This window comes from Populus trichocarpa, chromosome 19, assembly GCF_000002775.5.
Source record: "Populus trichocarpa isolate Nisqually-1 chromosome 19, P.trichocarpa_v4.1, whole genome shotgun sequence".
In the NCBI taxonomy this organism is placed as follows: Eukaryota; Viridiplantae; Streptophyta; class Magnoliopsida; order Malpighiales; family Salicaceae; genus Populus; species Populus trichocarpa.
The window spans coordinates 1,168,688-1,191,321 of record NC_037303.2 but is presented as its reverse complement, the minus strand read 5'-3'; the positions used below and the strand labels follow the sequence as shown (position 1 = coordinate 1,191,321).

At 37.4% G+C, this 22,634-nt stretch overlaps 3 protein-coding genes across 3 annotated transcripts in view; 1 reads left to right on the top strand and 2 right to left on the bottom strand.

The window, feature by feature from the left end:
* The window catches only part of LOC18110611 (GDSL esterase/lipase At1g29670), an 89,689-nt gene that overhangs the window by 10,683 nt on the left and 56,372 nt on the right, over positions 1–22,634 (top strand). The window lies entirely within an intron of this gene.
* The window catches only part of LOC18110728 (GDSL esterase/lipase At1g29670), a 55,778-nt gene that overhangs the window by 2,629 nt on the left and 30,515 nt on the right, over positions 1–22,634 (bottom strand). The gene's annotated exons all lie outside the window — the stretch shown is intronic.
* The window catches only part of LOC112323305 (uncharacterized), a 97,825-nt gene that overhangs the window by 59,236 nt on the left and 15,955 nt on the right, over positions 1–22,634 (bottom strand).

The following is a 22,634-nucleotide window of genomic DNA, read 5'->3' as shown; positions in this document are numbered from 1 at the left end:
ATTTGGCTATGACGAATGATTTAAACTACTTTTATGAGATTTTGAAATCAATTATTACTTTTAAATAAAATTTCAGACATTCCTATTCTTATTATTTCTAGAAATTATCTAGTTTCGACCATACATTGCATCAATAATGAAAACTAAAAAGTTTTATAGTTTAGCATTTATTCAAAATAGACATGTTTACTCCCTAAGGTAAATTTATTTTATTTCCAGAAAAATGAAAAAATAACGATTTTTTAAATGAACTATATCAGATAGGTGATAACATAAATTGTATGTATTAAAAAAATAACAAAAAAAAATTGGTATGATTTTTTATATTTCCCTTTTAAATTAAATACTGGGGATACAATATTTGAGTTTATTCATCATCGTTTATATTTTTAGTTCATGTATACGGATACAAATTTATCATATACTTGGAATAATATATAAAACACCTTACTCAATTATTATAAAAAACACCTTGATTATTATAAAGCATATTAGATTTTTTTTAAATCCAATTATAGGTGTATACGGACCATTTCTAGATTTAAAAAGAATGTTTGGTCCATTTTGCAACGTGATAAAATATAATTGAAACTGTATTTTATCTCAATTATATAATTTTTAATGTATTTAATTAATTAATAAATACTATAATTTTATATGGATTCTACTGAAAATCCTCTTAGAACTTTGATTAACAAAAAAAACTATAATATAGTTATATTTTTAAAAAACTTATATTTTCAAACCATAATTATAAAAACAACTAACACACATGAAATTTGCAACTATTACTCTTGAGGCTACACCAAGGCAGGTGTAGCGTGGGATCAACTCATTTAATATATTTTTTCATATATACTTGGCATTAATTTAGAATTCAATTTCCCGGCGACCCACTAATTTAGAATTCAATTTCCCGGCGACCCCCACCTTGTGCACGGACCATGCTTAATATCTCTATAGACATGATATTGACCGAAAGAAATAAATTATGTAACTGAATGCTGAAATTAACCCCTCGATAACATCATCAAATGAGATTTGCAAGCAATCTTCGAACGAGATCATAATAATAATAATAATAATAATAATAATAATATACAATTCGAATGAAGGAGATGATTAAGATGATTAATTCTAAATTAATAAAATATAAAAGAATAAAATTGAAAGTAAAACTTTAATGAAAAAAAAGAAAGCATGGAAAGAAAGCAGTAGAAGATGGAACTCAAAAAAAAAAAGTATTTATATGAAATGGAGGCTACATCTCAATAGGTGATTTTTTCGGTTAGTGATCAATATTGGCGGCTGATTTGGTGGCCTCTACACGTATTTTGGACTCCTTAATTTCATATCGGCCGTAATTCAAAAGGCTGAAGTCACCGTTTTGTCTTAAATTGGGAAGACTAGACAACTAACCTTTAAAAATTGGAAGAATTATCTAATTTCTGGCGCTGGAGAGGTGCTTCAGTACTTTCTTTATAATTTTTTTTTATATAGTCTAATTCTATTGAGATATAGTTTTAAATTATATACAAAAACAAAATTAAAAACTATAGAATTTATTTTCTGAAAAGCATTTTTCTTATGGATTTCCCTTCAAAACTTAAATTTATGGATGATCTATTAAATTTATTTCAATATATACAAATTATTGCATTAATTACAAGCTATATCACATAAATTGGTAAATACAAGTTAATTCAGCAGGATGTTTACGATTTTACTTCCTTCTATCACTAATAAGATATCTTCAATAGGTGAAAATAGTGAGAGCATATATAGATATGGGAACCAAAAGCTTCACCAGCCAATATTTGGCCTTTTTTTTTAGAATTATGCATGCAACTTAGTCTGCACAATTTAAGGAGAATCTTCTAAACCTATTCATAGATGTGAGAATTGATGGGGTTTTGTTGTAACTAGTTGAAGCATAAACTGTAATTGATTGAAGGGCGTACATAATCTGTAGCCATCTCTTCTATATATATAACTAGGGCAACATACAATAGTTACTGTGTAGCGTACTACGCAGGATAAATATATATAGAAAAATACAATATTTCCTATATTACATCACATATCATAATACACCCCCTCAAGCTGAAGGTGGGGAAACCACATAAAGCTTAGACCGTAAGGAAGCAAAAGCAGAGTGGGGAAGCGGTTTAGTAAGAACATCAATTAATTGGTCTTTAGAAGGTATGAAGCGAATCTGTATCTCCTTTTTAGCCACTCAATCACGAACAAAGTGATAATCAACCTCAACATATTTTGTGCGTGCATGGAAGACAGGATTAATAGACAAATATATAGCACCCAAATTGTCACACCAAATGGTGGTAGCAGAACTGGGAGAAAAACACAAATTTGTTAGAAGGTAACGAAGCCAAAGAACCTCAGTAGTACCATCAACTAATGCTTTATATTCTGCTTCTGTGGAAGAGCGAGCAACAGTGCGTTGCTTGCCAGATTTCCATGAAATGGGAGTAGTGCCGTAAAAAACAATATAACCACCCGTAGACTTTTGATCATCGATGCTTCCCGCCCAATCAGCATCAGTAAAACCATGAAGGGATAATGAAGAACCATGAGTAAGATGAAGACCAAAGGAGGACGTACCCTTTACGTATCGTAGTATACGTTTGACAACCACCCAGTGACTCTCAGTAGGGGCATGCATAAACTGACATACCTTATTGACAGCATAACATATGTCAGGTCTGATAAATGTGAGATATTGAAGGGCACCAATAATTTGTCGAAAACGAGTGGAGTCCGAGAATGGCTCACTAGGCAGGAGTCCATTCTTGGAGGCAGAAACTGGTGTATCAACAGGCTTATAGGTGGACATGCCAGAACGACTCAGAATGTCAAGAGCATATTTGTGTTGAGTAAGCATGAGACCCATGTTGGTGGGAGTAACCTCAATCCCTAAGAAATAATGAGTAGAACCCAGATCTCGGAGTTTGAATTCTGAACTGAGCAGGGTAATAAGGCTTTGAAGCAAACTGGAGTTACTACCAGTGAGCAGAATGTCATCCATATAGACAAGCAAATAGCAGATATCATGATTCACTTGCAGAATAAATAAGGAAGTATCAACCTTTGAAGCGCGGAAGCCAACCGACAGAAGAAAGTCACTTAGTCATTTGTACCAAGCCCGTGGGGCTTGTTTTAAACAATACAGAGACTTGTGAAGGCGACACACATGAGTTGGCAGAGCAGGGTCGACAAATCCCATGGGTTGCTGCATATAGACAACCTCCTGTAGTGAACCATTGAGAAATGCATTATGAACATCAAGTTGGCGAATCTGCCAACAATTAGAGACGGCAATGGCCAGGACTAGGCGGACAGTGGTCGGTTTGACAACCAGGCTAAAGGTTTCTAAGTAGTCGATACCTTCTTGTTGAGAGAAGCCTCGAGCAACCAAGCGCGCTTTGTAGTGTTCAACAGTGCCATCAGCTCGACGCTTAATTTTGTAAACCCATCGGCAACCAACAACATTCATAGAAGGTTCATGTGGAACCAAGGACCAAGTGTCGTTGGCATGTAAAGCAATAATCTCAGATTCCATAGCAGAATGCCAACACAGAAAACGGTCAGCTTCTCTAAAAGACACAGGTTCATGAGCAGAAGAATAAATTACCCGTGAGTTGGGAGGCAGTGAAGATGCAGACATTGAGCTCATGTTGACAGACTTGTGCTGGCAGGGACGAAGCACCATGGGATGTTGTCGAGAAGCAACTGCAGCAGGAGAGTCAGGAGATCTGATGGGCGGTGATTGCTGTGGAATGAAGTAGCTGGAAAGATCAATACAGAGATCTAGGCCCGGTGGTGACTCTACAGGGACTTGGGAAGAAGAGGCAAGAACCTATGAGGGAGATGTCGGTGGCATAGCAGAAGGGGGAGATACAGTAACTGTGATGTCCGCAGCAGCAGAACCTGAACCTGCAAAATGATCAAGAGACATGGTTGCAGATGGTGGTAAGGGGACCAAGGTATGTGGGGAAAGGATTGGTGTTTGTGGTGGGTTGGATGATGGGAAAGATGTTAAGGCAGGAAGGTTGGAGATAGGGGCCGGCTGTGGGTTAGAATTGGTTGTGGTAGAAACATGAGTAGACTCAATAAATGGAAAGGAATTTTCATGGAAATGGACATGACAGGAGATGTAAATACGATCAGAAGACAAATCAAGACAATGGTAACCTAGATGACATGAACTATATCCTAGAAACACACAAGGAGTAGAGTGATAGTCTAACTTATGAGCATTATATGGTCGGAGAAACGAAAAGCAGAGACATCCAAAAGCACGCAGGAAACCATAGTCAGGTGGTTGATGAAACAGAGTTTCAAATGGAGATTTGTTTCATAAGACCGATGTCGGCATACGATTAATAAGATAAACAGAGGTTTCAAATGCATAATTCTAGAATTTTAGAGGTGCTTTACAGTGACCAAGCAGAGTAAGACCAGTTTCGACAATATGACGGTGACGGCGCTCAATAGTACCATTTTGCTCATGTGTATGTGGACATATGATGCGATGGTGAATACCAACAGTTTTGAAGAAAGAATTTAATTCACGATATTCACCACCCCAGTCAGTTTGTACTGATTTGATTTTGCAAGAGAATTGTCGTTCAACCAGAACTTGAAATTGATGAAACACATTAAATACATCAGATTTGGCACTAAGAGGATAAAACCAAATAAATTTTGTGTGCGCATCAACAAAAATCACAAAATAGCGGAAACCATCAGAAGATAAAATAGGAGCAGGGCCCCAAACATCACTAAAAACAAGTTCAAGAGGAGCAAATGTTTTGTGACCCGTAGGTCCTAATGACAGACGCGATGATTTTCCTAACGGACATGCTGGACACTGAAAATTTAAAGGACGAGACGTACAAGTGACCTTTTTATTTGATGCCAAGAAACTCAGAACCCGGGAGCTTGGGTGACCAAGTCGACGATGCCAAATATCAGCAGAGGTGGATAAACTAGCAGATAAGAAAGCTTGGGGCATAGACATGGCAGAATTTTCTGAAAGGACATAAAGGCCATCCTTACTCTGACCGGAAAGCAGAACCTCCTTGGTGATGAGATCCTTAACATAGAAAACAGAAGAGTGAAATTCAAAGAAGACATAGTTTTCACGGTAGAATTGTTGAACATATAAGAGTCTTTTTTTAATTTTTGGAACATGCAAGACATTAGACAACGTAAAAACTCGTTTAGGAGTACGTAAAATATTATAGGCTGTATTAGATATGACAACTCACTTACTATCACCAACATGTAATTGATCATTACCGAGATAAGGTTCTGCGTGTGTCATACCAGTAATATCTGGAGTAACATGTTCATTGGCGTCGGTGTCAAGAAACCAAGTGGCATAATTTTCTGTGGATGCGTCACTGAATGAGAAGTTGGTAGAGGCGTGATTACCATGTTGCACAAGCTGGGGGCATTGCTGTACGGAGTGCCCAAATATATTGCAAAGTTGGCACTCAATCGGTCGCTGCCACTAACCAGCATTACTGGTTCTACTTTGCTGCCAAGTCCCACGCTGTTGCTGTTGGAAGCTGCTGCTGTGACCTCTGACAGATGGAGCACCATATTGAGTTGGAGAGCACATATTCCTCCACCCATTGCGTCTACCTCTGCCACGTTGAAAGGATGAACTGCTGCCATTAAAACCAAAAAAAGAACGCTGGGCAGTGAAGGCAGAGGGGGACTACACAGGTGTTGGTAGTAACGATGCAGCCATAGGAAGAGGATGAAGGGAGCTCCTGTGTAAAAACTTATGAGTAGATAAATGACTATGCAACTCAGAATATGGTAGAGGATCAGATTTTGTAGATAAACTAGTAACCAAGTCATGAAATTCATTGTGAAGGCCCCTAAACACTATAGGTTGAAGTCGGTGAAGGAGATGGGACGTCCTACGGCAGCTAGCTTATCAAATAATCCTTTAGCCTTCTGCAGATAGGCGGTGACGGTATCATCACCTTGGCGAAGGTCTTGAAGACAGCCATGCAATTGCATGATTCTAGAGTTGGATGGAGACGCAAGAGCACGTTCTAGCGTGCTCCATACACTAGCAGATGTTGGAAAATCCACTACAAGGTGAAGAACGTCTGTGGATAGAAAGGAGAGGAGTGCACTGAGGATGAGTTGATCTTGCTGTTTCCATGTCAAGAAGGCAGGGGAAAAACCAGAACTAAAGGCAGGTGAAGTGGCAGAAACATCACTGTGCGGAGAGGGACACATCGTTGAGCCATCGACAAAGGAAAACACACCTTGACCGATCAAATAAGGCTTCATCTGCATACGCCAAAATAGATAATTTGTGTTGGTAAGTTTGAGATTGATGACATGTTGTGTGTTTGAAAGAGGAATGATGGCTGGTGGTGCTGCAGGGGCTGAGGAGAAAGATAAGGGTGCAGGAACAGACATACTGGTGGAAGCAGGAGCTACAAGGGAGGATGAGGTAGCAGTAGCAGGCATACTGTCATTGATGCCAGCTGCAGTAGCAGCAGAGGAATCCATTAGAGAGGCTGAAGAAGCTGGAGAAGTCGGATAGAAACTGCTGGAAGGTTGTGCCTATTGGGGAGAGAATAAACGTGCTGCAGCAATTATTTTGCACAAAAGAGAAGGTTGTGCCGATTAAGGAGAAAAGAATCTGTTTAGATGTTTTCGGCTTTGATACCAAGTTGAAGCAGAAATTGTAATTGATTGAAGGGTGTACATAATCTGTAGCCATCTCTTTTATATATATAACTAGGGCAACATACAATAGTTACTGTGTAGCGTACTGCGCAGGATAAATATATACAGGAAAATACAATATTTCCTATATTACATCACATATCATAATATAACTCAAATTTTTACCATAATTTTTGCATATATATATTTAAAATAAAAAAAAAGTCTAAAAAATATATTTTTTTCGATAAATTTATCTGATTTGTTATTTTTATTTAATTTTTGTGTGCAAGAAATATTAAAAACATAAAAAAGATATATAAATCGATGTAGCTGGGGTTGCAATTGGACCAATATTTAAATATCACGAGCAAAAATGATGTTTGAAAATTTTTAAGTCATAATTAAGGTCTGAATCAAAGAGAAATGGGTTTAAATTGGTTTAATTTGGCTAAAATTAAAAGCAATTAAGGTTCAAGGATGAGTTTGGAACAAGTAGCCAAGTTATAAAATCAATTGAGGGCTTGATTGAAAGAGAGAAATTTGAAATTTGAAGTCAATTTGGCTTAAAAATAAAGAATTGGAGGAATAAGGATCAGATTGAGTAAAGCATAGAATTTCGAGGGTGAATGTTATTTTTGTTAGGGACTGAATTGAAAGAAATTAAGAAAAAAGATGGAAATTAACCAAGCATAAGAAATTGAAAAACTAGGAACCAAGGAGCAAAATGCGCCGAAATGGAGAGACTATAATGAAGTTTGGCACAATTAAATCAAAGAAAAGAAGAAACCCTAACCAAGACTCAAAACGACGTCATTTCAAATTAAATGAAACAGTGCATTTTGAGTGAAAAACGAAGAGCAACAGTTGGAGTTTCAAAATAAACGGCGTCGTTTTGTTCATGGCATTTGCAGATTTTTGGGCAGGAAAAAGGCAAAATCAGTGAGGTCTCATGCAACTTTAGGGCTTAGTTTCGGTCCTGATTAAGTCTCTTTATGGTGCAGAAACGATGGAAATGTGTCTTCTAACATATCAGCTACAATCTTGGTGCACGAAATCAGAGTTTAATTTCCAGAATCAGCTAAATCAGCCTCCCTCCAAGACTAACTATCGTTCTTTCCATTTGGATGTGAGATTTAGATTGCAAAATCTAACCCTATCTTGATGAATCAAGTAAAGAGCATGTTTTTTAATATGTTGGATAGCTGCAATGATACAAGAAATCAGGCTTTAACTCTTAGAATCCGCATTTGATTTTGTGTCAAACATGCTCACTCAATTAACCTCCTCCCAATACCAGCAGCCATCCTTTCGATTTTGATGAAAGATTTAGCTTTCAAAATTTGGTCCTATCTCCATGAATCAAGCAAAAATCATGTTTTATGATATATTGGATACAATCACGATACAAGAGATCATGTTTTAACTCTCCGAATCAAAAAACAAAAATAATAAGGTAATAAATGAATGAATAAAAAATATTTGAGAACTGAGTTAAGAGAATACAAATTTGAAGTTTGAGGATTGAATTATAATTTAGGGGTCACTTTGGTTAAAAAAATGAAAGAATTGGAAGTTTGGTGATTTAATTGAACTTGGAATTGTTTAATTAATGAAATCAGGGACCCAATTGTTAAATGTTAGAAGTTTAGGGGCCAAGTTAAAAATAGTCATTTCGTGTGAAATCGGTGTCGTTTTCAACCCACACTGTTTATCATCTCCTCATACTGAAGACTGGATCAATAGGAGACATAGCCAGCAGATCATGGACCACGATGCCTATGATCCCTCACGGAACGTGCCTCATTTCTGGAGGCATGAACACACGACCTTCCTGGCTTTATAAAAGCTAGAGAAAGGCCTCACAGGGAAAAAGACAGGCTAAAAAACACACAGAGAGAAAGACAGAAATGAAAAAAAAACACTGGAACAACACAAGAGCCGAGAACGAAGGCAAAATAAGAGAGGGGGAGAGAGCCAGACGCAGAGAGATAGAGTGATAAACCAGAGAACCAAGAACGAACGAACGAAAAAACAAGAAAACTGTAAACCCCCGGTTATAATTTTTCTGGGTATTTAAAAGATGAGAAATTTAACCAATAGTAAAATTGGTTAAATTAAATTAAAGAAACCTAAATCAAGATAAAAATAGTGAAATTAATGAAATGAAAAGTGAATATAGTACTAAATCATTTTAAAGAAAAACATTTGTGAGGACAAAATGAATACGTAAGATCAAGAGAGGTCAATATTCAAATAACAAAAGGTTGAGAGTTTATGTACAAATGATAAAAAAGGGGTGGGGTTAAATGTGCAATTAACAAGATGTTAGAACTATAAATATCATTCTATTTTCTCTCTTGGAGGGACTAGCAAGAGTAAGAGAGGGTTTAGAGAGGGACTGGAGAGAAGATATATTGATGGCAGATCAACCGACAGCTATAACTTCACCTTCCACCGTTGGATCAGCACGATATTCAGATATGTTGTTCTTATCCATGTCCTGTACATTGTCACCGTAGGGATTTTCTATATCAGTCCTCGTTTGAGATATATCTGGGAAAATACACTTCTGGACAGTCTTCTTTGCTATCTGTTTTCTCCTTCAGCCACCGTTGGATTAGGCTATAACTTGGATATGTTGTTCTTCCTGATTCTGTCTAGATTCGGAAGGGTAGAGATTTGAAACAAAAATTCGATATAGAAGTTGTGTATCTCGCACAGTAGGTCTGCAAGTTTGAGGTCAGTTTGGTTAAACCCATATTTCTGGAAATTTCACCATTTGATGAAGTTAATATTCGGATATGTTATACTCATAATAATGCATTATAACTTGACAGTATGGATTGTTTGGAATATTATTCGTTTGTTATTTATGGTTGATTGAAATTGTTGTCAAGGATTGTGTTTAGAAGAATATTGTTCGGAAAGTTTGTAAAATCGATAAGAATGTTTTATTTTGACGTTAAGAGGGAAGATTGAAATAAATAAGAAAAATTGGCTCTTATAAAGATATTTTTTGACACTCTTAAACGATATGTGATATGGCCAGGGGTTGAGATAAAAGAGAAAAAGTTAAATTGTGGATGTTGTGTGTAAATGAAAAGGTTGATGAATCTGGACAGATTCATCTCCTGACTTTTGGAGAGAATTCGAGTAGGAGGATGAGAGAATTATGATCAAGTTTCTTCATAGTAATTGTAGTTTTGGATGTTAGCTAACAAATAAAATTAGACTTGCTCAATATGGAGCTGTAGAACCCCAGCTATGGGTCATCAACCGAGATTGGGTCCTGACAGACCCTGTAGGGTAGTGTTTGTTGATGAGCAATTTTGACTATCTCAAAGGGAGAACTGGGTTCTCCTTCCTTCAGAGAACTTGTAGCCTCGTGTATTAGCTTTCCAACGATACTAATCCCGCTTGAAACAGAGTTCAATAACTCTAGATATAGTTAAAAATGTGATGAGTGTTCAGACAGTAACAGTTCAAATGTCTAGACAAATTAATTCTTTTTTTCCTAATTAAGTCCAATATTATCAACTATATATATTATACTTGTCGCACCCTCGCGGCGGGTTGCGGCGTCGCGGCGACCCTCGATTGATTTCGGTTTATTTGTTTTTTTTGTGTAAAAGGGAGTCGCCACCTAGTATTATGGTCACTAGGAACCCTAACTGGTCTTTCAGAGATTCTAAGGCAAGGGACTGGTTGCGTAAATGGGAAGGTATTAGCACCCCTAGTACGCCCTACCTAAGGTAAGTTGCTTGGTGTTTGGTTTGTCTTAAAATTGTTATGGTGTTGGTGTTTTCTAATTCCATCAGTTTTTCTAAGTTTGATTCTAACTAAATTTATTAAGATAGAAATCCAAGAAGATTCCATGTGCTTTAAAAGCTCATTTTTCCCTTGGTATTTCAAGAGTTTGCGACTCGTAAATCGCAAGGAGGAGGGACAAAAATTTAGAAATCTAGGGCACTTTAAAAGCCTATTTTTACCTTAGTGTTTTATACTCTCACGGCTCGTAAACCGTGGAGTAAAAACTTGAAATGTCCTCGATTATAATCAAGGCTTCTTTCAAGGATGTGTGCGGATTTATTATTTCTAGAAAATTATTTTGGATATTTACCACTCCGGGTTTCTTTATCCAAATATTAACAGTGAATAATAACAAATTATTCCCAATAATATTTTGGATATTCGTCCTTTAAGGATTTCTTTATCCAAACATTAGCGGTGAATAATAGATGAATTCCCCCCAAACTAAGATTTTTATATTTTTTGGAATATTGGCCAATACCCTTTGGAGTTTTACAAACATGTTGTAAAATCCAGAAATGCAAGAAAACAATTTTTTTGTTGTGTTTAAGAAATCCATGCGAAAACACATTTTCAAAACTTCCAATATTTTTTGTATATAAAAAAACATTCAAAATATGTTAGGGTATTGGCCGTATGCAACACACAAGAAAACAAATTTGATATATATGTATATTTGTCACATTGCGTAAAAAACCAAAAACGGGTATTCTAAACACAAGACTAATATTTTTTACAACAAAAAAAAATTCAGACCTTAAAATAAATATACCAAAAAAATCATAAATCACTTTCTCTTTCTTTTATTTTTTTGAAGAAAAAAAGGGGGCTGGACACAAAAGGGGTGCAGCTCTCTTTTGTGAATGGAGAGCTACTGTTCAAGTGAATTAATTCACTTGAACAGTACAGACACATACATTACAAAGAAAAAGACCACACTAAAGTGCAAATACAAAGCAAAAGAAAGCATGCAACAGGTGAATAGAAAACCAACCTGGAGACGAAGAAACTGCAGTGGCGTTGGAAGAGTGATGGTTGCTGGGTCTGCGTCTGTCCTTCTTCTTATGTTCTGTGTTTGGGTCTGCCTATTGCCTCCTTCTTTACTCTGCGCCTCCGTCACTTTCTCTACTGATTCCTAACTTTCTTTTCCCGTTTCTGCAGTTTTTATTTGCAGAAAACAAATGGAGCAAAGGCGTCTTTCTTGTTTTTCTTTTGCTGTCTCTCTCCCGTTCTCTATTCTCTCCTCTCTTTTCTTATTTTTCTGCTCTCTTTTTCCTATTTTTCTGCTCTCTTTCTCCTCTTTCACGTTCCAGTGCAGGCTTTTTAGTATCAAAGAAAAGCCTCCTTTCTTTCCCCTTGTTTTGCCTCCATCTCCTCTTTTTTCCCTCCTCTCTTCTCCCTTTTTCTGCCCCCTTTTATGCTCTTTCTTTGTGCGTTTTTCCCCCTCCCTTTAGGTCAGCAGCCGAGGCTTCTATATAGCCTATACAGGGCTTTACTTAGGAAACAAATATTACATTAACTCTAGGGTGTATTCTCGGGTGAGCAGAAATAGGAAACCAGAATGTTTGATTCTGATTTTGTGATCAGCACTGATTTCTTTCCTAGTTAGAGGATGGTGTGGCTCTTTTCTTTCCTTCCATAGGGCCAGCTGCTCCCTTTGAAATGATTCAATAAAAACGTGGTCTCAAGCTCTCCAATCAGCAAGACAAACATGGAAACCAGCAGGAAATTTGCAGAGGAAAAAAAAGGAAAGAAATCAGATGGGTAAGGGTGCATGCAAGGTCTTATTTTCCTTATTCGGTGTGGTAAAAATCCTGTCATTTATGATGATCCAACCCCCCTTTCCAGCTTTCAATATCATTCTTCAATTCAATCCCTCATTTTAACACTTTTCGATTCAGTCCTTGGTCCAAAAAAATCCTTCGAATCATTCCCGCGAACTTGGGCTATATCCTTCCCGCAGCAGAATTTTCTGCCCTCACGTTAGATATTCAAATGGGAATATCTTGAGCTTCTGATATCGAAATCAAGTGATTCAAAAGCTCAAATTCATCTACGCGTCTAGGACTACAACTTTGATGAAGGAGTCGAAGTGAGATAAAATCTTTTTACAAAACAGAAACTGACAGTAATCTAGTTGGTCAAAAGGTTCTTGATCTGACAATACTGAGCATCCAAATCTGACTGAGAATCTGCTCTAAGAAAAATGATCCCTAGGACCTAATAAAGGTGTATGTCAATTTTTCAACATGTAATGAGTGACAGGATATACCTAGGATGGTCAGATATCGTACGAAACTGAGTCAGAATCAGAGCCTAAGTTGGAACCAAAAAATTGCGACAGCAGCAGAACTATTTTTTAGTGCAAATTCTGAGGGATTTATTCAACCTTAAAGACCAGATAAAAAAGAACAAATTTAGCATTATGAAGACTCCTGATCAACCTAAGAAAACCTGATGATTTTGGTAGTAAAGGGGAAGGATAAAAAGAGCAGAAAACAGCTCAAACAAGGTTTCAAAAAAACAAAATATTTCTTTCTGTGCTTTTGTTAATCTTTTGGCGAATATGAGCTAAACTCCTACACTCTGTTCAAAAGAGGTATACACCGTCTCCAGCACGTGGGGTCCAAAAATGAGTAACAACAGTTGCCCCCTCTTTACAATGCTTACGAAGCAAAACTTGTCAAGCGCTTCGCGTAGTAAGTGTTGTAAAGATAAACCATCTGATCCTGCTAAATCTCACTGCTTTCCCTAAACAATGGTCTCCCTATCAGATGACCTGCCTATTTAAGATTTCTAGAAAAAGTCCATGCTTTTTTTTGAAATGGTCCAATTAGTGGGTGACCTGCTCATCCTAAAATTCTTAGAAAACTCCACGCTTTTCTAAGAAATGGTCTCAATAATAGGTGACCGGCACATCTTAAAATTTTTAGAAAACTCCACGCTTTTCTAAGAAATGGTGTCAATATCAGGTGACCGGCCCATCTTAAAATTCTTAGAAAACTCCACGCTTTTCTAAGAAACGGTTTCAATATCAGGTAACCGGCCCCTCTTAAAATTCTTTAGAAAACTCCACGCTTTTCTAAGGAATGATCTCAATATTGGGTGACCTGCCCATCTTAAGATTCTTAGAAAACTCCACGCTTTTCTAAGAAACGGTCTCAATATCAGGTGAACGGCCCATCTTAAAATTCTTAGAAAACTCCACGCTTTTCTAAGAAACGGTTTCAATATCAGGTAACCGGCCCCTCTTAAAATTCTTTAGAAAACTCCACGCTTTTCTAAGGAATGGTCTCAATATCGGGTGACCTGCCCATCTTAAGATTCTTAGAAAACTCCACGCCTTTCTAAGAAACGGTCTCAATATCAGGTGACTGGCCCATCTTAAAATTCTTAGAAAACTCCACGCTTTTCTAAGAAACGGTTTCAATATCAGGTAACCGGCCCCTCTTAAAATTCTTTAGAAAACTCCACGCTTTTCTAAGGAATGGTCTCAATATCGGGTGACCTGCCCATCTTAAGATTCTTAGAAAACTCCACGCTTTTCTAAGAAATGGTCTCAATATCAGGTGACCGACCCATCTTAAAATTCTTAGAAAACTCCACGCTTTTCTAAGAAACGGTTTCCATATCAGGTAACCGGCCCCTCTTAAAATTCTTTAGAAAACTCCACGCTTTTCTAAGGAATGGTCTCAATATCGGGTGACCTGCCCATCTAAAACTTCAAAAGAAAACATCTTACCTCGAGGAAATAAAGCAGTGCTGGTTCACAATTCCTATCCTTTTTCGTAGTTCCGTTGACCTGAGATTTTGGACCTCAGCGGTTTTCCCAAAAACTTGGAACTATTTTGGCCTTCGTCACACCTTCTCCTGCCAGGTTAGTGTTATGACAATATAGCATGCATGTTTTTTTTGTTACCTATTTTGGAAACATAGGTCCCCCTTTATGTGTAGACTTATTGAGCTCTTGTTTCCATTTTTTTGTCCAACTCGTCCTCTTGAAACAGAATATGCTCCATGCGCTATATTTCATAATCTTCTTATGTTTGGTGAAGAGATCTCTAGTTCCTTATGGGGCCCTTCCTTGCTCCATTGAGCGTTGCTTTGTAGTATACTTTTGTCGATGTTTTAATTGCCTTTTTCATTTTTGAGAAATTATTTTTAATAGGAAAACTAAAACAAATTTGGTTTTGTTCATGAAAACTTTCAATGCAATCATTTCTCATAAAGGTGCTTCAGAGGTTTTTTTATGATGATATCCCTTTAATGTTGGGCTTTGATTCACTATGTTCACCTATGTGCACTTCTTGCCCCCAGTGTGGTGTGCAATACCTATCAGGTTTAAATTTGGTTTGGATCCCTCGAATTTGAGAATTGATGGAGTCATCTCCTTAGTCATGCGTAAAACAGTAAAAGATTTTGAATGCTATGAGATCATGCGTTTTACGAAGAAAAGGTTCTTTACAGAGAAAATTCATGGCCGAACTTTACTTTATTGATCGGGAAGCATAGTATTTTTTATAGAGTTAGCATTCACAGGTCTAACTAGATCTTCTCCATCCATTCTAGATAAAAATAAAGCTCCTCCCGAGAATGCTTTCTTTACCACGTAAGGGCCCTCATTGTTTGGCACCCATTTACTCTGATCTTCTTATGGTAAAGGCTATATTTTCTCCAGTACAAGATCCCCTTCGTGGAATCCTCGAGGTCAAACCTTCTTATCATATGGTTTGGCCATCTTTGATGATGACATATTGCAGCTATCCTCTTTTCACTGATCAGATTCAACTATTCATATCTAACTTTTACCCACTCTACCTCTTCTAGCTTTGAGTCTATCAATACTCTTAATGAGGGGATTTCAACTTTTAAAGGCATCACCGCCTCCATTCCATATACCAACATATACGGGGTGGCTCCTATTGAGGTTCAGACTTCGGTGCAATACGCGTGAAGGGCCAATGGCAACATCTCATACCAATCCTTGGAGGTGAATATCATCTTCTGAATAATCTTCTTGACATTCTTGTTAGCAACTTCTACCGCACCATTCATTTTTGGCCTATATGGCGAGGAATTGGAATGCTTGATTTTCCATCTAGCATAGAGTTCTATTATCATCTTGCCATTAAAGTTCTGGGCATTTATTAGGTATAATCTTTTCTAGTCGACCATATCGACAGATCAAATCTTTTTTCATAAACCACTTTTTGCCTCTAAACATCTCAACAAAAATCTCGTTTGATGATTTTTTTACACAAAGTTTCCCCATCAAGACAGAAATCCCTTGCCAACCTCCTCAAAGTCTTTTTGTCGATTGTGGATGCCCCCATGAGATATGTTTGGTTTTTGGATGAAATTCTTGATATCATAGTACCAAGGGTTTCCATCTATTTCTCTCTCAACTGAGCAACAATGAGCTGGGTTATTTCTTATATCAATGTGTACCGACTGTACCTTATGCCCAAAGTCTATTCTAGCGATAGAAGCTAACGTGACCAAAGCGTCAGCAAAATGGTTTCCTTCCCTTCCTAGATGGGTGAACTTTATTTCCTCAAATTCTCTAGCCAATTTAGACAGTTATTCTTGGTAAGGTCTCAACTTCTCATCCTTGATTTGCCATTTTCCTTTCACTAATCAAAATCGAGTCTCCATACATATGTATCTTTCTAATATTCAACTCCAATGCTGCCTCTAAAACAAGAATGCAAGCTTTATACTCCTATGTTGTTATTGCACCCAAACTGCAACTTAACTAAAATCAAATACTACTTTTTATTAGGAGAGATTATCATTGCATCAGCTCTATTACCACATACGTTTACAGCACCATCAAAGTACATAGTCCACCAATCTAATTTTCCTTCCTCAACTGAAAACACATCTTCATCAAGAGGTACTGCTTGATTTTCTTGAAAGCTTCTTCACACTCTTATTCCAAATTTCGAGATTCTTCTTCCTTAACAATCAAAGATTGGGTCACAAGTCATGGTTAATTGGGATATAAACCGAGCAATGTAATTCAACATTTCTAAGAACTTTCTTACATCCTTCTCATCCTTGGGAGTTGGCATAGATTGAATAGCCTTTACTTAACCAAGGTCCACTTCTATCCTTTTGTCACCCATCCTAAATCCCAACAACTTCCCATATTTCACCCCGAATGAACACCTTGCATGGTTAAGCCTCAACTTGTACTTCCTTGGTCTTTCAAACAATTCCTTCAATATTTGGACATGATTCTCTCCCTCCCTAGATTTAGCAATCATGTCATCCATGTATACTTCACTATTTGTGCATCATGTCGTGAAATAGAGTTACCATGGCCCTTTGGTAGGTGGCCCCAACATTCTTTGACCCAAATGGCATGACCTTGTAACAAAAGGTTCCCCATGGTGTTACAAATGTTGTCTTCTTCTTATCCTCTTACGCCATTTTTATCTGATTGTAGCCCGAAAATCCGTCCATAAAAGAATGTGGAGATACGTGCTGCATTTATCAAACATATCTATGTGTGGTAGACAAACTCTAATTTTATCTTCCTTTTTTGGTACAACCACTATGTTGGACACCCGTTGTGGATATTTGACTACTTCTAGAAAATTGGTGTTCCGTTGCTTTTCAATTTCTACCTTTACTTTGATCAAGACATCCGAATGGATTCTTCTCAACTTTTCCTTAACCGATTTGCATCCTTCTACCAGCAGTACCCTTTGTACTACAATATCCGTATCTAAGCCAGACATATCCTCATAGGACCAAGCAAAAACATCTATATAATCTAGAAGTAACCAACTCTTCTCTTTCTTTAGGAGTGATCAAAGTCCCTATCTTCAGCTCTCTTTTAATTTCTTCATTACCTACATTTATGATTTCAAGTTCCTCTTTAGGGGTCCTCCAAGCTTGTTCATGTTGTCCTATTTCTATCCCATTCTTCCTCTTCTACAGCTACTATGTATTCTTTAAAGTTTGGCCATTCATTCTCAGTGTAAAGTGTAGGCGTTTGTTTTGGAAGATCCACTTTGAAAACGGAAAGTGATGTGTAAAAACATCAAGATGAACTTTTAAAAATGCATGATCTCATTAAAGGGAAAAGGTTGTCTCAAAACATTTGCTCGAGCAAACCGATTAGGTGTGCATCATCATTCCAAATTCCTTCAAGCTCTTTTTGGTACTAGGTGTGACCTTTCATCATTTTCCTTAGTCAGGTGTTGTGGATTCTAGAAGGGGGACCTATGTTTCTAGGTCTGCAGATGCATGCATAGATGTATAAGAAAATGCATGATATAATGCATGATTGTGATAAGAACGTATTTGTATATTGGGTATGGATGCAGCCTTCTTGTGAACAAATAATAGCCACCACCTTATAAACATAGGTTCTCTTGTCACATTGCTAGGAGTACTGCCTTTCAAGTCGTTTGCTTGAATCATATTCACCAAGAGACAGATTTTGCATAAGAAGATGGGTCAACGCCCTTTTCATTAATGCTTGATAAGTTTATTACATTTATAAATAAAAAGGAAATACAAAATATATTAATCCCTTTCCTCCACAAACTCTCTAGCCAAAGGTAAAAAGGCAAAGCTGCGATTCTCAATCTTCCCTAGAAAGGCATCGGTTTCAGCTAGGCTTCGGCGATAGCGAATGATGTCCCCTCCCACATTTCGCGCATTGATTCTAATAATTCGAGCATGTGCAGCAGCTTCGTCCATTGCTCATCTGTCTTGGTCATCTTTTCTATGAGTAACATATTGGTTCTGTTTAAAGTAGTGTTGTTGGCGTCGATTTGATCCTTGTGTTTTTCCATTGCTGCTAGTTTCTCGTCCAAATACTTCACCTTTTCACATTCCTTGTCAAGTTTTATCCTCATAAATTTTATCTCATTCTTCTTAACGGCTAATTCTGTTTCAATAGCCTCAAAACCTTTCCTTTTACTTTCTTTTTTTGCAATCCCCATCGAATGGCTTTCCAACTCCATATATTTCTTGTTCAAATCCTCATACTTCCCAATTCTATCCATCAGTTCGAACTGGACTTGTGCAAATTTTTCTTGGAAATATTCTGCACTTCCTTGGCAATCGTTAAAGTCAATCTCCATTGCTTCAAGTTCAGAGCAACTTTGCATCCAATCCAAACTCATCCCTCTTAGCTCCTCACTCCTTTCCCTAGCAATCTTCTCCTCACCTAGCTTTAACTCAAGCTTTGTTATTCTCGCATCTCTAGATTGTATTTGCTTATCTAGAAATGCTCTCCTTTTATCCCTTTCCAGCATCATTTCTTCCAACATTGCCTTGTCTTTTCTGCTTTTGGTCAACTCTATCCAAAGTTTTTCCACTTGTCTTCTCAACTCCTCTTCATTATTGACCCTTTTCCTCTTAATAGGCTCTTCTACAGTTTAGGGAGTTTGACTTCTACACAAGGCATGGCTGAAGTAGCTAAGTCTCTCCATCTTGCATATCCTTCACTTGCACTTGGATCCTTTAAACCTTCTATCTCAACCAAAACTAGATGCTTCTAATCTTGTTTGATAATCTCCAAAACTTCTTGTGCAATGAGATCTTTAAACAAACCAAAGAATTGATCAATTCCCATAGTCCTTGGAACAAACTGCATGCCCCTAAGTTGCCTTACGACCAGGGCAGGAGCATAACTCACATAGCCTGTAATCCCCACCAATGGCACCCAACGTCTCTGTCCATAACTCATTAGGACTTTCAATGTCATTACCCATGGGGCTCTCCACTTGAAATCACTATTAGGCAAACCTTCTAATTTGTCAACCCAACCTTGGTTGTCTAGATCTCCCCATTCTTCTTCTTCTACCAACTTCAGGGGTCTTTGGGTGAACCACCAAAAATTATTGAAGACAGATTTTTTTGTTTCGATATGGCTAACCATCCAGATATACAACAATTGCGTGCAACATCTCATTGCTCCTTTTCCGGTCCTCCTACAATGATTAAGCGTCAAGATGGTTTCAGCTAAAATAGCAGCCACTAGATTGATTTGTGTATTCTCATACTCTACATAAGTAGCAGCGGCCTCCAAACTCACTACACCTGTCTGACTTGGGAACAACACAAGGCCAAATATGCCCAAGGCAATCAATCTCTCTTTTTCTAATCCTGACTTCTTGTCCAGTTCAATTTCTAGCATCCTCCATTTCAGACCGGTAGCATTTTTTTCCAAAAACTTTTCCAAGTTGGAGATTCTGAGCAGTTTTGACAGTTCGGGGATGATCTTGTCAGATCTCAAAGGCAAATAAATCCGATATAAATTGTTTGGAAACTCAGTCAACATCCCATATTCCTCCATAGTGGGATATAGGTCTATGCTTCCAAAAGAAAAACACCGGTAGTCTGGATCCTAAAAATGCACTATGGCTCGCACAGCTGGGCTTAAAACTTCTACCCTTGCAATTTCCATCAAACGTCCGTATTTCCTAAAAAATGCATCCTTATCCACATTCTGAAAGTGAGTCCTTAACTTGTTCACCTCATTCATAATGCAATTCAAGTTCTTGATTGGTGACAGTTTCTTAACATCGCTTCTAAGGCAGTCTCCTTCAGTCAATTGTGACAGTTCAGAATTTTTCCCATATTTTATGATGGAAAATTTAGCAATGGTGGCCATTTCGTTCACAAGTCCTGCAATTCAAAATGCCTTGGGGGTAGACTTGTTTTGATGCAAAAGATATTATGGAGCATACAACCTAAGGATAGGTTCTAGTTCCTTTACGTGAGACATAGGGTAGATTTACTACTTGGTCTCTAAAAAAGGGTCTCTTGTTGTCCCAGTGATCGCCCTCGTAAAGGCAATATGGGGATTCAGCAGATAGTGGGATGGCACATGTACCAATCACTATCAGTCTAAACACTCAGCAAAGAGTTGGGGTTTACACAAACTTAAACCTTGACTCAAGTCATAAGGCAAGCTGCTAGTTCCCCACTTAAAGTTAAATGTGTGTGCCCTCAAAAAAATAATAATAATAAAGTGATGCATGATTATACCATGTATGACAAAATGTAAAGATGCATGCTAAAGCTTTTAAAACAAAGTATCATTCATATAAGAAAACAAAAACCAATAACACATAGCATAAACAAACAAATTACCAAGCCTAGTCCTAAGTCCCCAGTGGAGTCGTCATCCTGTCGCACCCTCGCGGCGGGTTGCGGCGTCGCGGCGACCCTCAATTGATTTCAGTTTATTTGTTTTTTTGTGTAAAAGGGAGTCGCCACCTAGTATTATGGTCACTAGGAACCCTAACTGGTCTTTCAGAGATTCTAAGGCAAGGGACTGGTTGCGTAAAGGGAAGGTATTAGCACCCCTAGTACGCCCTACCTAAGGTAAGTTGCTTGGTGTTTGGTTTGTCTTAAAATTGTTATGGTGTTGGTGTTTTCTAATTCCATCAGTTTTTCTAAGTTTGATTCTAACTAAATTTATTAAGATAGAAATCCAAGAAGATTCCATGTGCTTTAAAAGCTCATTTTTCCCTTGGTATTTCAAGAGTTTGCGACTCGTAAATCGCAAGGAGGAGGGACAAAAATTTAGAAATCTAGGGCACTTTAAAAGCCTATTTTTACCTTAGTGTTTTATACTCTCACGGCTCGTAAACCGTGGAGTAAAAACTTGAAATGTCCTCGATTATAATCAAGGCTTCTTTCAAGGATGTGTGCGGATTTATTATTTCTAGAAAATTATTTTGGATATTTACCACTCCGGGTTTCTTTATCCAAATATTAACAGTGAATAATAACAAATTATTCTCAATAATATTTTGGATATTCGTCCTTTAAGGATTTCTTTATCCAAACATTAGCGGTGAATAATAGATGAATTCCCCCCAAAATAAGATTTTTATATTTTTTGGAATATTGGCCAATACCCTTTGGAGTTTTACAAACATGTTGTAAAATCCAGAAATGCAAGAAAACAATTTTTTTGTTGTGTTTAAGAAATCCATGCGAAAACACATTTTCAAAACTTCCAATATTTTTTGTATATAAAAAAACATTCAAAATATGTTAGGGTATTGGCCGTATGCAACACACAAGAAAACAAATTTGATATATATGTATATTTGTCACATTGCGTAAAAAACCAAAAACGGGTATTCTAAACACAAGACTAATATTTTTTACAACAAAAAAAAATTCAGACCTTAAAATAAATATACCAAAAAAATCATAAATCACTTTCTCTTTCTTTTATTTTTTTGAAGAAAAAAAGGGGGCTGGACACAAAAGGGGTGCAGCTCTCTTTTGTGAATGGAGAGCTACTGTTCAAGTGAATTAATTCACTTGAACAGTACAGACACATACATTACAAAGAAAAAGACCACACTAAAGTGCAAATACAAAGCAAAAGAAAGCATGCAACAGGTGAATAGAAAACCAACCTGGAGACGAAGAAACTGCAGTGGCGTTGGAAGAGTGATGGTTGCTGGGTCTGCGTCTGTCCTTCTTCTTATGTTCTGTGTTTGGGTCTGCCTATTGCCTCCTTCTTTACTCTGCGCCTCCGTCACTTTCTCTACTGATTCCTAACTTTCTTTTCCCGTTTCTGCAGTTTTTATTTGCAGAAAACAAATGGAGCAAAGGCGTCTTTCTTGTTTTTCTTTTGCTGTCTCTCTCCCGTTCTCTATTCTCTCCTCTCTTTTCTTATTTTTCTGCTCTCTTTTTCCTATTTTTCTGCTCTCTTTCTCCTCTTTCACGTTCCAGTGCAGGCTTTTTAGTATCAAAGAAAAGCCTCCTTTCTTTCCCCTTGTTTTGCCTCCATCTCCTCTTTTTTCCCTCCTCTCTTCTCCCTTTTTCTGCCCCCTTTTATGCTCTTTCTTTGTGCGTTTTTCCCCCTCCCTTTAGGTCAGCAGCCGAGGCTTCTATATAGCCTATACAGGGCTTTACTTAGGAAACAAATATTACATTAACTCTAGGGTGTATTCTCGGGTGAGCAGAAATAGGAAACCAGAATGTTTGATTCTGATTTTGTGATCAGCACTGATTTCTTTCCTAGTTAGAGGATGGTGTGGCTCTTTTCTTTCCTTCCATAGGGCCAGCTGCTCCCTTTGAAATGATTCAATAAAAACGTGGTCTCAAGC